General features: G+C 37.8%; 1 long non-coding RNA gene across 2 annotated transcripts in view; it reads right to left on the minus strand.

The window, feature by feature from the left end:
- Positions 1-1,036: 1,036 nt before the first annotated feature.
- The window catches only part of LOC140529267 (uncharacterized), a 91,037-nt gene continuing 75,326 nt past the window's right edge, over positions 1,037-16,747 (minus strand). For both annotated transcript variants that reach the window (XR_011975476.1, XR_011975475.1), the window contains one exon: positions 1,037-7,474. This is a non-coding gene — a long non-coding RNA (uncharacterized lncRNA). The remainder of the gene's footprint in view (positions 7,475-16,747) is intronic.

The following is a 16,747-nucleotide window of genomic DNA, read 5'->3' on the forward strand; positions in this document are numbered from 1 at the left end:
GCTATAAGCCTAGATCTTTTGTCTTCTGGAATATCAAATTGCAAGTTCTCTTCTCCTTTATAAGTGGCTGCTAAATTTAGTGTGGCTCCTCGATACCTGCCTCTCGTTACTCTATCTCTCTGGCTGCTTGAGGTATATTTTTCTTGGCCTGGGAGCCCTCAATTTTGGCTATATTATTCCTGGGGAAAGAGTCCAGGCTCTTTTTTTGGTCATTACTTTCAGGTATCCCAACAATTTTTCAATTTTCTCTCCTCAATCTGTTTTGCCGTGAGATACCTTATATGAATATAATGATATATAAATACAAGATGTATTCTTGTAAAAACCTTCTGAATCATTCTTTCAACATTTCCTGACTCTCATTGTAGCACTGAAATGGTCTACCTGTATAAGCAGCATCCTCATACTCATGATGGGTCTTTCCATTGTCCTTTCAGTTTACCTTATATTTGCATAGACACAGTACTTTCCAAAACATTTGAGATCCTAGTTGAAAAAATAATAGCTAGCATTTGTATAGTGCTTTAAGGTTTACAAAGCACTATATATGTATATACATATATATATATAAAATCTCATTTTTGTCCTTACAGCAAAGATAGGAGGAAACCGAGGCAAACAGCTATTAAACAATTTGCCCTGGGTCACATGCATTAAATATCTGAGGCTGGATTTGAACTCAAGATATCTCCTAATTCCAAGTATAACCCTGTATCCACTGTGCCTTCTATTTGTCAGATAAAGAAACTGAGACTCAAAGGTTGAATGACTTACTAAAGTAAGCACAACTAGTTAGTGGCAGGGCTGGGACTTGAACTGTGGCTTTTGGAATCTCAGCCCAAATTTACTTCTATGATATTATGCTACCTAATTCCATGATGGAATTCCTTTCTTCCAATAAGTCTGGAATTGGGTTTTTCAACTAACAAAGGATGAGGCAAAACTTTTTGAAATTTATCTTAGGACCCCATCTTCCTTTACCTTATACTACTATATTAATATTTATTAAGAGAATGAGAGACATTTTTAATGCAGATTAAACTTTATTTTTTAACTTAATAGTATTTTTTATTTTCATGTAAAGATAGTTTTCAATGTTCATTTTTATGAGATTTTGAGTTCCAAATTTTTCTTCTTTCCTCCTTTCCCTCCCCCCTCCCCAAGACAGCAAGCAATCTGATATGTTATACATGTGTAATCATGTTAAACATATTTCCGCATTAGTCATATTGAGAAAGAAGAATCAGAACAAAAGGGTTGGAAAACCACAAGAAAGAAAAAACAACAAAGTGAAAATAGTATGCTTCAATCTGCATTCAGGCTCCATAATTCTTTCAGTGAGAGATATTCACACTTAATATAGTTAGAATGGATCTAAGTTTCTTTTTTTGTTTATTTTTCTTTGTAATTAATTAATTTATTTTTAGTTTTCAACATTCATTTCTAAGGTTCAGGGTAGAGGATGTTGGAATAGTTTTATTCTCCCTCACCACCACCCCCCGCCGCCGCCTCTCCCAAGTGCCTGAATAGATAATAAATTATATTATTGCTTCAAGGAATGTATGGTGATAAAGCAGGGCTTCTAAATGATGGGGAAAAAATACAAAGGAAAAACTATTAGAGGATAAGAGAAATGATGGCAGCTGAGAAGTGGGAACTGATAATTTAGTCCTTATCTGGCATGAAGGAGATAGCAACAAAATATTGGAGAGCTCTAGGAATTCGTCCTTGTCTTGTCTTTGAAACTGGTGACTAGGGTGGCTCTTCAATAGATATGGGAAAGGATAGAGGGAAAAATTACCTCTCGACTTCACCTTAAACCAGTAGTAATCATGGGTCAAGAGAGAGCTTGAATTCAGACTGTTACAATGGGGATTTACATACACATTTGGGACTAAGGTTGTTTATTCAAGAATGTTTAGTTTTTCTCATTTAAATAAGACTTTCTTTGTAATATTTTGAACTATATGCTTATGAGGAGGGAATTGAAATTAGTATACTGACATGTGGGAGGGTAATAAGCATACATTTTCCCCAAGTTTCCTGGGTAGAGGCTATGAATCAAAAGAAGAGGAAAATTCCTCCAAGTCCTTTATGTTATGACAGTTATTGACACAAGGGTTATACTAGTAATAACCTCTGTGACAGCTGAGACCTTTTGCTCCTATTAACCTCCTCTCGGGAAAATCCTGACTGAACACTGAAGAACTCTGAAGAAATAGTTCTGTAACAGTTTTGACACCAAAAATGTCATCCTCAGGGAATCTGGACACACCCAGTCAACTTTAGCTCTGACCCTTCAAATTTATTTTTACAGAAACAAGATTTCACAAAGCTAGCAAAATAGATATATACTCATTTTTTCTCCTTCCCTCATTGCTGATTCTTCCTCCTTCTCCCAGCTGATATCCTCCAACTTTCATGTCATTCTTTTTGTCTCCCTCTTCTCCTTTTCTTTGCTTCTCTTTGTTTTTGTTTTTAATCAAGGGCTTTTCCTCCAAAGATATGATAACCTCCCTCAAACATAATTATGTAGCCCTCTTCCCCAAAAGGCTTGGTGACTCTGACCAAGTAGATCAAGCCTTTTCACCCAAAGGAGGAAAGGGGTTATATCAAAACAGAGTCAGAAGGACTGATGCTTACCCAGAGTATAGTCTTAGGCCCCCAAGGAGATCCAACAACCAGTGTTTAGCTTCATCTGACCTATTCATAATGGTCTATTCCAAGTTACCTGGGGTCTGCTTATCCCAAATATTGGTCATTTGTAAGAAGCTGCACTTCCTTTTCTACTTCAATGTAAAATTGCATAGCTCCTAATATTTGTAGATTATCTAGAAGTCATTCATTACTTGCATACAGCCATTTCCTGGGGTAGTGTTATACTTAAGGATCCATTTCCCAAAACAGATCAAAGAGGGATCCTAGGATTGCCAATGAGGCAATTGCAGTCAAGTCTTTTATGAGGCAATATGTCTGGTAAATTAGTTTGTAAGTGTCAATAAGCCTTAACTTAGTGTGAGATTTTGTCTATGATCCTTGAAATTTTAGATCTGACAACCACAGTTAAGAAATATCACATTAGGGAAGAAACCTCAAACTTCTGGCCTATGGACTGCTTGTTGCCACAGAACTCCCAAGTTCAGTCCAAACCAGATTAAAATGTAATCGGGAAATATTTAATAAAATAAATAAAAATATTATTCAATATTGATATTATTGATTTGTGTTTTTTTAAGTCAATGTATGGTCTTCAGGGAACCATTTCTATCTGAGTTGGAAACCATTGCATCTAGTGTGTAGGACATAACACCCACCTCCCTAAAGAGAATCATGGACATATATTCTACACCAGAGCAAACAAATACATTCTTCAACTTCCCAGCTTCCTTTCCACTGCTTCACGTCTTTCTGTTTTCTGATTATTCCCCTTAGGTGACAAATTACAAAGTAGTACTTAGTATTTAATATAAGCATTTTATTTCCCAAGTCCAGAGTTTAAGGGTTTGACTTAGATATGTTCTGCAGCCATTGAGATTGACAGCGTAGAGTTGTCAATTCTAGAAGCAGAATGACATAACAAATCATGAACTGAAATGATAAGCCCCTGACAAATGCATTCATTCTTGTTCAGCTCTTAACCCATCGATCCTATTCCTCCAAATCCTATTCAGAACCTCATGTCCCCATTCAACACCTATATCTCCCATGTGGTTCATGTTGAAAACATATTGGTTCTTCGGGCAGAAGACGAGTTCAAAGCCTGCCTCCAATGCTGACTACTTGTATGACCTTGCTCAACTTCCTCCTCTTCCCTAGGTCCCAATTTTCTTATCTCTAAAAAAGAGATCAGACTAGATGACCTCTGAGGTTTCCTCCAGCTCTAGAGCCATGATGGTATTTCAAAACATAGAGACTCTTCTTGCCCCGAGCTTCTTCAACAGTTACTGTTTTGTAATCAATGCCTAATATTATTTTATACTACACATGTGTGAGTTTTGTCTTCATGACCCCATTTGGGGTTTTCTTGGCAAAGATGCTGGAGTGGTTTGCCATTTCCTTCTTCAGTACATTTTACAATGGAAGAAACTGAGGCAAACAGGGTCACGAGACCTCCCCAGAGTCACATAGCTATTAAGTGTTTGAGTCCAGATTTGAACTCAGGGAGGTGAGTCTTCTGCCTGGTTGCTCTGTCTACTGCTAGGAAGTTATCTCTTATGTTAAAGTGAAATCTGCCTCTTTACAACTTTAATCCTCTGTCTTAGTTCAGCCCTCTAGGGCCAAGAAGAATATAATCCCTCTTCCTATTTATATAACATTTTAAATTTTTACAAAGTGCTTTCTTTATAACAAACCTAGGAGGTAGGTGTTACAAGTATCATGATTCTCATTTACCCAATCAGTAAACTAAGGCTCAATAAAGTAAAGTGACAACGAGCCTTGACCTATAATCCAGGAGTTCTTATCCTTTTTTTGTGTCAAGGAAGTCTGGGGAAGCTTAAGGGTTCCTTCTTAGAATAAAGTTTTTAAATAAATGAAGGAAATGCTAAATTTCAGTTGGAAGCTAATGAAAATAAAGATTTTTCCCCCATTCCCATTCACAGATCCCCTGAAATCTAGCATGAACTCCTTGGGGGTCAATGGATCTCAGGTTAAGAGTATCACACTCTAAACATACTATAACATTTCAGAAACAAGTATTATAATGGTTTTGAAACAACTCCTTTAAAATTATTTTTATTGCTAACTGAGATATCTAAACTGTTTCACTTCTGTTTGATCAGGAAATAAACAAACTGGAAAAAACCTGATACCTCTGATATTTTCAGTTACATGGCATAATTTCCGTGGGGTCAAAAATGTGAACTTCTCTCCTCAGACTGCAAATACAAGACACTGTTAAAGGTCACTAACTAATCTTAAAACAATTGCTTGTAAATTATAATCACATACAGCTGAACTACATTCCAGACTGTAGCAGAGAAAAATAGAAACCTCCAAAATTGGTAAATATTATCCACTGAGGGGCTTAGTCCCACCAGAAAGCTGTTTATACTTGGCATGATTTGTGTGGTCTGATAAAACCCTTTGTTGTTGTTGTTCAGTCATGTTCAATTCTTTATGACACCATGTGGGGTTTTCTTGGCAAAGATATTGGAGTGGTTTTGCTGTTTCCTTCTCCAGTTCATTTTACAGATGAGGAAACTGAGGCAAAAAGGGTTAAGTGACTTGCCCAGTAGCTAGTAAGTGCCTGAGGCTAGATTTCAACTCATGAAGATGGGTCTTTTTGATTCAAAGTCCATTGCTCTATCCACTGTACCAGGTACTTGCCCAGGAGAAAATTGGAGCTTGATAAATAGATCTGAGAATCATCTGCATAGAGATAATATTTGAACTCAAAGGATCTGATAAGACCACTAAGTGAAGAAGAAGACCCAGGACAGAACCTTGGGGGGACACCCACGATTAGTTGGCATGAATCAGACCAACAACCATAAAGAGATGGAGGAGTGGTCATACATGTAGAAGGAGACTCAAGAGAGGGAAAGTCATGGAAACCTAGAGGAGAGACTATGTTAGAGAAGATGGCAACTGATAGTGTCAAAGACTGCAGAGAGATCAAGAAGGATGAGGATTGAGAAAAGGCCTTTTGATTTGGCAATCAAGAGCTCATTAGTAACTTTGGAGAGAGTTTTAGTTGAATGGTAAAGTCAAAAATCAAATTGCCAAGGGTTTAAAGTACAGTTACAGGAAAAGTGGAGGCACCAACTATAGGTTGTTTTCACCAGTTTAGTCATATAAAAGAGGAGAGATACAGGATGATAGGTTGCTTGGATCAGGTGAAGGATTTTTTAGGATGAGGGAGTCATATGCAGTTATAAGCAGCAGAGAAGCAGCCAGTTCAGTATAGGGATATATTGAAGATTGGTGACAGAAACAGAATGGAATAAGATCAAAGTGGTATGTAGAGAGGCTTGCCCTGAAAGGGGAAGGGCTACTTCTCCAGGTAAGATGGGTAAAAGAGGGAATGGGGGAAAGACACATCTGAATGATTTGGGATGAGGAGTAGGTTAGAAGAGTTAGCTCTGAGTGGTCTCAATATTTTTTTTTTCAGTAAAGAATGAGGCAAGATCTTCAGTTAAGAGGGTGGAGAGAGGAAGCTTAAGGAGAGAGGGAAAGGTGTGGAATAGCCATTGTGGTAAACAGAATAGTGAATCAGTTAGGGGGGTGTAAAAGGATAACCCTGCAGCAATGAAGGCCTAGTTGAGATTAAACCACATAAATTTGTAGTAGACCCAGTCAACATGTTTTCTTGATTTTTTTTTCCAGCTCTGTTCAGCAGCACATGAATAGGGGAGCAAGCAGAGCATGGTGGGAGTAATCCAAGGCTTGGGCTTGGCAAAGCATGATAGGACAAGATAAGAGGTCGAGGGACTCAAATGAAGAGGATAGTATAGAACTGAGCAGTTTACAGAGCACTTTGCTCATAACTCTCTTAGATGGGTAGTGCAAATATGTCCATTTTGCTAATGAAAAACCCAAGTTTAGGACAAGTAAATGTTTTCTCCATGATCACAGAGGATGCAAGTAGCAGAACCTAACCAGGGGTCTCTGTTCCAAGGCCAATGATATTTCCACTGTGTTCTTCCTGAGCTATCTCCTAGACTTTGCCAATTTCACAATTTTTCCAAGGGCATATATGATACAGAAATCCAGAAAAGGATAAAGCAGTAGATTGAGAGCAGTCTTGATTTGGCTGAAGTATTTCTCAAGACTTGTCTTTGCCCATAGTTCTCAAAACAATGGCAAGGAGGGGGCGGGTTCTTAGTGCCATTAAAAAAAAAACTGACTTTTTCAAGAAGCTTCTCATGCAAGTCAAATTAAAACCTTTTGGAGTCTCTGTCTTCTTTTGGCAACATCAGGGGGAAAATCTAAAGCACTCTTGTCTGGCAAGAGTTATTGTTCCAATTCACCCAGCGTGACACACCTGTGGACAACTTGAGGATTCTTCTTTTCTTGGGTCTCTTACTTTTTTTTTTTTTTTTGGACACTTTTTCTTCCAGACCCTCTAGATACCAACTCTATATCACATTTGTCTTTTGGAGTGCCTCAGGCCACTACTATTCTCCTAAGTCAGTGGAGGAGGAAGAAACAGGAAAGGAAGAGTTCAGTATGTTACAAGTACAATCAATTACCAGCCAAGGGATGAAAGTCAGTGGAAGAGGCAAATTCACACTGGTGATCAGTTCAGCAAAGACCCTTCTCTCTGGCATGTGAAGGACAGTTTTTGTGGGTTGGTTACTGCTTGCATTTGGCAATCATGAGGTTTGCTGAAGGCTGTGGATCCCCAGGAGTTCCCATTTCTCCAAGGTAATCTGGAAATTTTCTTCTTCTGTATGTCACCTGGATTGCTGTGCTGGTGGGTCCAAACCCAAGACAAGGTTGCTCTGTTAGAAACCCCACTGGTTTGTGTCATCTGTAGGCAAAGAGGATAGTTTTGAGAACTGGAAAGAGCTGATTAGATGAATAACATTCACAAGACAGTAAAGAAACCCAGCTGCAGAGTATCATATTTCCAAAAACATGTCTGAGGCTTTGATTGGAAATCAATTATTTCTCACATCAGTTACCAGAGGCTGTTCTATTGGTATGGTTTTGTTGTTAGTCACCCAGTTTAACTTTTTCTCCCCTGTGCAAATACCTTAAGAGAAAACTAAAACACATAAATACATCTATCAGTGTATTTGTATACATCATATACATATACATACTTGCACATACACACACACACACACATATATATATATACACATACACACATACCAATGTCCTTATTGCTTTGTCATAGAATGGGGCATTGAAGCATGTTTGAATTATCTTTGCACAGGTATACAGTAAATTGGCAGTACAAGAAAGAATGTACCCTCTCCTTTCATCACTGTACATTACAGAATGTTTACCTATATGCACTTTGTTTTGGCTCTTTTGACTAAGCCAATTAGGTAATTCTCTAAAGAGTGAGCAAAAAACAGCATCTAAGAGAAATATGGCATTTCGTTATACCAAAAGCCATACTACAAACTGTTTTCTTGGATGAACTGATTTCAAGAATGCCTAGACAAGAAGCTTTATTTTTAGATGCACCAAACTACTCAGTGATAGCTCAGGTAGCTACAAAGAATGCCTGCCTGCTGCTGGCTGTTTTTATGTTAATGGATTAGCATTAGAGGGAAATGTTCCCTCCTGACATCCTATGATTGCCACACAAGATGGAGATGCATTATATAGATGGATACACATTTTTTTAATAAAAACTTCTTGTTTTAATAGGAATGATTGTCACTCTAGGCTAAGAGTTTTGAACTGTTCGTTATAGTCAACAGTAGTGGAGATGTTCACTGATGCCCCAAGAAGACTTTGGGCCAATTAAATCGCTAACTTTCTTAAGTTCCCCTTCTCCCAGCAACACAAACAAAAACAGTTTATTGACTTTTACTGTTAAATCTTAGCAATGCTCTGAAGGGTACCAAGAAGGATATTAAATGAGAAATAAAAAGCTAAGCAACTTGCTCAAGTTAACACAAAAAAAGAAGCAGAAGAAAAATGTGAGAAGAATGTAAAGTCATGTTTACATGAAGACTTGGGGCAAGTGAAATGCTAGGAACAGCTAGTGGTTCAGAAAGGAATTCTTCTCCCAGCCACAACTCCCAGAATCGTGAGCATATCGCCATTAGAGCATTATAGTACTATGAATGTGACTCAGTAAAAAACAACAACTAAACAAACAAACAAAAACAATGAGTCCCAGCAATGGAAAGAAAGAAAGAAATAAAGACTGGTGAGTGAATGGATTTTAGAGATGGAGAAGTTTAGCTTAGTATGAAAATATAAACTGTTAGAATGTCATATATATTGATAATGTGTTTTTAAAATAATCTTAGAATACAGATTGATTATATATGACTGTGTTATAGGGACCTATTTGGTTTATTTGGCACCAGATAACATGGTTTATTAATGCCAACCCCTTAAATCAGCAACAAAACCAAAAATAAAACACAAAGCAAAAAAGTAGATGTGTTCTGCTCTGTTCAATAGTGTAGCAGTCATCAAAAATGTCCTGTGCTCACTTTGAGAATAAGAAAGCAGAGAGAGTGAGTGAGTATGTGTGTGAGAAAGAGAGAGACAGAGAGAGAGAGAGAGATTAGATTATTGATCTGGTCTTAATAAAAGGAGGGGAAATCCTCTGTGCCTCTTTTCTATATCCTTCCTGCTTCTTCCAATCTAGTCAAGTTACATGTATGAAAGTCTGGAAAAAATTACCTTCCTTCTAGTTAACTCCTCTATTGCCTCCCTGGGGTATTGGAAAAATTATGCCTTCTGCATTCTAAGTTTTATGACAGATCTTATAATCTTCTTAGGGAATGCCACCCTCTCATTGAGGGAAAAAACAATTTCAAATCTAGAGGGTCCAATCCTGTTAACAAAAGAAACCTACCTCCTTAATGCAGTCAAATGGCCCATTGCTGTCCCCTCTTTCCTAGATGTGTTGTTCTGACTAGAGCTAAGGGAGGTAATGGATTATTATGCCCTCCTTCCAAATAGCTTGAGAATAATTAGATGTTGATCTATAAATACAATATTGGGAGCTTCTTAACTGAACAGAACTGAAACAATCTCCTGTACCTTGTGCCTTTCTCAACCTGTCTGACATTTTGAAATTCTAATATGAGAGGCAAGAGAATGTGGTGGGTGGAGGATGAAAGGAAACTAATGTCAGAGTGGCAAGGGAATGAGAAAGGATGCTCCACAGCAATTTACACTTGCCCCAAAGTACTACTTCCTCTCCACCCTCTCTATCTCAACAATGATGGCAGCAAAACAGAAACATTAAGTGAAATTGATTGGCATGATCTCCAGGAGCAGGATCACCAGATATCTAGAAATATCAGTCATTCCAGATGAACCATGACTGAAAAGACCAGAAATCAGTATGCTGAGGAAGCATCTCTAGGAACAGCAGCACAATGGTTCCAGAATCATCATGACAATTTCATGCCAAACAAATTTTCACACTGACTAGACTTTCCAAATGGGATCTAGGAATGCATTGTCCATACTAGGTCATGGATGTCCACAGTCCAGGACTAGATAAAAGCATCCAGGACCAGGAACTAGAATAGGTCAGTAGGGTGAACTGGTTAAGTATAGAATCTGGAGATCAAGGTGGTAGGCAGGGGGAGAGGGTATGCCCAAATTCATACAAGAATGGAGAGTGTGACTTTTGAGGGCATGGCAGAATCAGCAATGTTAGAATGAAATGAAGGGCTTGACTCTACTGTTTGTAACAGGCTATTTGTCTTTCTTGTTTTATCAGTGGGGAGACCAGGGGTTGGGAGGGAGAGAATGCAGATCTAAAAATAAAATAAAATTTATTTTTTTTAAAAAAAAGGAAATGAAGGATGTAAAAAGATTAGGAGCCTGAATAGGCTTACACATCTCAATATCCAGGAAGCCAAGTTGGGCAGGAATGTTAGTCAATCAATCAACAAGCATTAATTAAGTGCTCACTGTATACCAGATATTGTGCTAGACACTGCAAATAAAAGACAAAAATGAGAGAGTCCTTATTTTTGAAGTGTTTTCATTCTATTGGGAAAGACAGCATGTACTTATGTATGCATAAAATGTGTATGTTTATAAATATATAAAATACATATACATATATGTGTATATACACACATGCAAATATGTATGTATAAAATAAATGTGAGGTAATTTGTTATTATTATATTTTTGGTGGTGATGACATGACACATGAACAGTTGGAGGGATCAGGAAAGTCTTCATGTAGAAGATAGCATGTGTTAGAAATTTGAGGATTTTGGTACAATTTTCAGCAAAAAAGGGAATCTTGACTTGGCGTTTCTGGAACAAGTATGCCTTTTTCATCTTCTAAAATGCCCACTTCAAAACTTCAAAGGCTTATAATTTCATTACTGTGGTTAGATTCTACTAACACTCATTACAACCCCTCTGTGTCTCAGAGGATGGTTTTCAAGAGCTTCTGTAGCTGCCAAGCTGGCAATGGACTTACAAACTAGTGAGGCTGGACTTCAGATAATACCCATCAGAGGTAAAATGCAGTCTCCAATTATATTGAAAGTCACCAGGCAGTTTACAAGAGTAAGGCTATAATCCTGCCTTTTGAATTTCTGGTTCAGTTTCTGGTTCTGAAATAAAACCTGTTAAGCATCCACATCTGTGTACTAGACAGAAAAGGAGAGGCTTTGTAGATAATAATAGCTGGCATTTACATAGAGCTTTAAGGTTTCTAAAGCACTTTACGTACATCATCTGATTAGATCCTCCAATAACCCTGTGAAGTAGGTCATCCCATTTTACAGATGAGGGAATTGAGGTTTGGAGAAGTTAAGTAGTTTTCCCCTGGTCATCCAGCTGTTAGGGGACAGTAGCAAGATTGAAAATCAGTGCCTTCAAGTCTTCTATACCACCCTGAGTCTACAGCAGGAGAAATCAATCAAATTTAATACACTTATAATGGGAACCTTACAATTCTAGGGTAACTTATGTAGGAACAAAGGGCTATAGCAAGTTTCTCTCCTGAGACAAGCCCAGGAAGAGGCGAGGAAAAGTTTCCATTCCTTAAAAACTCCAAACAAAGAGCAGTCAGTCCTCCCTGGCCAAAACCTGACCATTTTTTTTAATGTCACCAAAAGTTGGATCAGCTTAAAATAAGGCAATGGAGCACTCATGACCTATTGACTTTGTTGTGTCATCAACATTTGGCTTTGAGCCCAAAGGAGGGCAGATTTCTTCCCTGTGATTCACACATTACCCATAAATACAGCTACCATATGTCCCAGATATTCTGAGACAATCCTTGTTTCAGAAAAAGATGTGTACTTTGGTGAAGCTTTCCAAAAGGAATATCTTTTGTCAGTACATGTGACACAAGTTTTGGTTCTGAAAATATGATCACTATACCCATAAGGTTTTGGCATCTAAGCCTTCTTACTAAAAATTCCAAAGCTCTCAGTACTTTTTAAATGCCACAATTTTTCAATAATAGGAAAGTCATAGGCAGAAGTTTAGTCAGAGTGTGAAGTGGAGGGTTAGCACCCAGAAATCCAAGTTGGGGAATTCAATTCAATTCACCAAATGCTCATTAAACATCTACTATTTTTCCCATAATTAGGAAGGCTTTTCAACTAATCTGTGGACCAGCTGGATAGGCAGCTAGGTTGGCAAAACATAGAAGATTGGACCTGGAGTCAAAAAGATCTAAATTCAAATCCAATCTAAAGATACTCACTAGCTGTGTGACTCTGGGCAAGTCCCTTAACCTCTGACTGCCTCACTTTTTGAATCTGTAAAATAGGGCTAACAATAGCACCTACCTCACAGGGTTGTTGTAAGGATAAAATAAGATGATATTTGTAAACTGTTTTGCAAACCTTACAATGCTATGTAAATGTTAGCTATTATTGTGGTGGTGGTGATGGTGGTGGTGGTGATGATGATGATGATGATGATGATGATGATGATGATGATGATGGTGGTGGTGGCAGCATCTGGGTCTGTAACCAGTACAGGTTACTCCTTGAGGACTGGGTGTGGGTCATTTGTATTCTTCTTTCCCAAAGCAATCTTTATCACTATGGGCTGGATCTTCTGGAGGAAGAGCCAAATCCCCTCCTGGAATAGGTTCCCCAATAATAGGACTGTCCTACGGATTCTCCAACAATTGAATTTGCCACAGGTACAAAAATTCCTAGTTATAGTTCTGATAGTAGCTATTGCAAACAATAGTGATATGGGCACCAGCTTCTCCTCTTCTCTCAATCTAACAGGGGTCAATATAGAAAAGCAGAGGTACCAGGCTTCTGGGAACTTATTTTTTTCACAGATTATTATACCTTTTTTTTACATCACAGTTATTTCTGACTACATTTCTTCTCCTCCCCTACCCAGTTAACTTTCCCTTGTAACAAAGATTTTTTAAAAAATAATGATACTGGTGGAACATCAAGGTAGAGGAGTTCTACTGGCAGTAAGAGAAAGATGTCTGAAGCTTGACCTTCTCCTTGCCAGTCCTCTAGTCCATTGGACCTCCAGAGATCAGGCCTCAGTAAACTTGATCCACTTAATTTTGAAACTGCCATTGATGAATGGGGTCTAGGACCACATGCTTCACATCACATTCAGTATCCCACCGAGGTTATCTTCCCTGACGCTGTGGGTCTCCTCTCCCCCAATCTTTCTACCCCTTATTCTGGGATTAATATCAAATCAATATTTCCATTGTTTCTGGAAATCCTGTTTTAACTTGACTCACTGATGGCTTCATTGACCAGTTCTCTGACTTCCTAGAACAAAATGTCGTTGCCCAGTCACCATTTCAAAATATATACATATATCCATGTATATGTACACATAAACACATGTATATATATACATATATATATATACACATACATATATATATATATATATACATACTTACATATGTTCCCCCATGACAACACAAGCTCTGTGAAGCCAGGGATTGTCTCACTTTTGTATTTGTAGCCCTGGTGCTTAGCATAGCATTTGGTACATAGTAGATGCTTTAAAATGGTTTTCATTCATTCATTCGTCCTTCTTGGCACTGCTTCGTTATGCATAGTCACCATTCCTTTGAGCCTAAATCATCCATGGTTGCCTACTGCATGTTCAACAATATTCACTTGTGTTTCTTGACATTCAAGGCTCTTCACAGACAGTGCCATCCTACTTTATCAGTCCTATACTATTTTACATTGCTCCTTGTCACTTGATGAATGCTCCAGTTAAATTGGACTTTCCCTCATATACAACTTTGCCCTTCCTACCTCTATATCTTTGCTCATGCTATTCCTTGTGGTTGAGAATCCTCTATCTCCCTCTTTACCTATTGCCCCAAATCAAAGTCACCCTCTCTTTCAGGTCTTTAATAGTCCCTCCAGTCAGCAACAAAATGTTTCCCCTTGGATGTTACATAGGATTTTATTATGCAACTCCCTAAAGTAGTTACCATACATTAATAGGGTTTTATCCTGTGTCTGTGTTGCATCCTTCTACCAGGGGCAGAAACTAGGTCTTCTCTAAACTTTGCATCTCTTCCAGTACTCACCACAGTAGATGCTTAATAAATGTTCTTTGAACGAGTTGTGAAACTTTAAGTTTCCTTACTGATGTGGCAAGATATGACTAAGTAATGATCTCTTTGTCTCTCCATTTTCTCTTATTGAAAATAAGAAGATTGGACTAAATCACTCTTAAGACACCTTCTAGTTCTAAAAATTCTGTTTCCTAATGAGTGTCACTTCTCACTTAGGCAAGTGTGTGCAGGTGCAGGTGATTGCAACAGAAGACCAGAATCTCTGGGGAAACCTTGGAGTGAAAAACAGAGGAGCTGTGTTGGGCAGGTAGGCAGGCTGACTTGCTGTTTGTTTGCCTTGCCACTAGAGGATAAGAAAGGGAGAGGAAATAAAATATAGACTAGCATGCTTGGATTCTGTTAAAGCCACTTGAATTAAAGCTTTGGTGGATTTAAACTAATGGTGAAAATAAAGTGAAGATCTGTTCATAGACCAGGTTTTACCTTGTTCTCTCTGTCCCTTATTTGTATACTTCATTGTGAATTGTGACATTTTCAACAATTTCAATCTCAACACATTTATTAAGTACCTACTATATGTTTAAATATGGTGGAGTCATGTCTACTGCTATTGCACATGTCATATGGAGAGAACCAACTCTAATACCATTATAATTGATTGAGATTTATTTACAATACTCTCAGTAACGATTACATTTATAATAATGATATGATTGGTGTAAACTATACATTTCCTTGGTGCCTATCCTTTTGTACCTAAAGTTAGCTTGGTGGTAAAGTGGATCAAATTTTAGAAGTGAAGTTGGGATAGACCTGTGTTCAGATCTCACTTTAGACTTTTACTGGCTATGTGACTTTAGGTCGGTCACTTACAGTTCAGTTGTAAAATGGGAATAATAATAATCCTTACATCATAGGACTGATATGAGAATAAAATTATATAATGTGTATGTGTAAAACACCTTGAATATTCTAGAGTGCTATATCAATTTTACCTATTTTTATTGTCAAGGTATTAGGGTGTACTACAAATTGGAAAGGATATTTGATTCAATTCAACAAACATTTATTAAATTCCTACTAAATGCATGGCACTGTGAAAGGTACCAGGAATACAAAAATAGAAATCACCTAGGTCCTGGTATCAAGAAATTAGCATCCAGTGGGGAGAAGTACAGATAAAAAAATAACAAAGATACAAAGAAGAGCGAGATAAAAGCCTGGAAGGATCCAGAGAAAATGCTCTGAGAAAGTTGAGGGAGGAACTACTTTTATTTAGGAGGGGATTAAAAGGAATAGGGAAAATGTACAAAAAACCCAATAACTGAAGAAAATGCATTCTAGACAGGGGAGACTGACTACTTGTTTGAAGGAATGGAAGCTGAGGGTGGAATGTCATGTATTGAGAATAGGTGGCAGATCAATCTGACTGTAATGAAGATGATGGGAAAGAAAATAATATAAAATAAGATAGAAAAAGAGGTGGGGGCCCTGCTATAAAGGACTTTTAAGGTATAATAGAGAGCCATTGTAGATTTTTGAGTAGAGGGGTGACATGGTCAAACCTGTGTCTTTGAAAAATCAATATGGCAGCTGGGTGAAGGATATATCAAAGAAAAAAGACAGATGCTTTGTAGTCCAGATGAGAGATGAGAAGGCTTCAAGTGAGGTAAATAAGACAGTGATAGAGATGGGGTAATAGATGTGAGAAATATTTGTTGAAATATGACTGACAAAACTTGTCAACTGGTTGGATGTAATAAGAGAGAGGGTAAAATTAAATATGATCCCAAAGCTGTGAATCTAGGTGACTGGAAGGATGATGGTATCATTAACATGAATTGGAAAGTTTCAGGAGAGATGGATTTGGGAAAAATAAAATGAGTTCCATTTTGGACACGTTGCATTTGAGATGCATTTGAAAGTATTATAATACTACTGATAAGGAGAGAGATTGGGGCTGGATGTGTAATTTGGGGATAGTAGTTGAATCTCTGAATGCTGATAAGCTTACTTAGAAAAAGGATATAGAGAATCAATAAATATTTATCAAGCATCTATTATGTGCCAGGCACCATATTAAGAAAGCCTCCCTGGACCACATATACTCAGTTCCTACTATGTGCCAGGCACCTGACTGAGTTTGGGAAACAGAGACACCAACAGTCTGCCCTCAAGGGGCTTACATTCTACCAGGATTGGAGGTGGAGAGAACAGTAAAAATCCCTTTGCAAAATTATCAGTTACATCTTAATTCATCTGTTTTTAAAGTTCACAATATGATTACCGGGTAGTGGTACATCAAGGCAGCAAGGCATATCTATACAATTTTATTGTTATCATTATTCTTGATTCTTCTCTTCCATCTGGTACAATTTTGTTGCTCATAGCTATAGCCATGGTAACAAGAGAAAAATTTTCTTCTGTATGCCTCCTGTATTCTCTTACTGTACTATGCTTAAACCTTGTTATATCAGGGAATCCCTCACCTAGAGTTGGTAACTTCCATGCCACGTTCTTTTCTATGTGACATTCATTGTCACACACAAAATGATCAAAATAGGTGCAAAGGAGCACAAAATGCAT

The sequence above is a fragment of the Notamacropus eugenii genome, chromosome 2, assembly GCF_028372415.1.
Source record: "Notamacropus eugenii isolate mMacEug1 chromosome 2, mMacEug1.pri_v2, whole genome shotgun sequence".
Lineage (NCBI taxonomy): Eukaryota > Metazoa > Chordata > Mammalia > Diprotodontia > Macropodidae > Notamacropus > Notamacropus eugenii.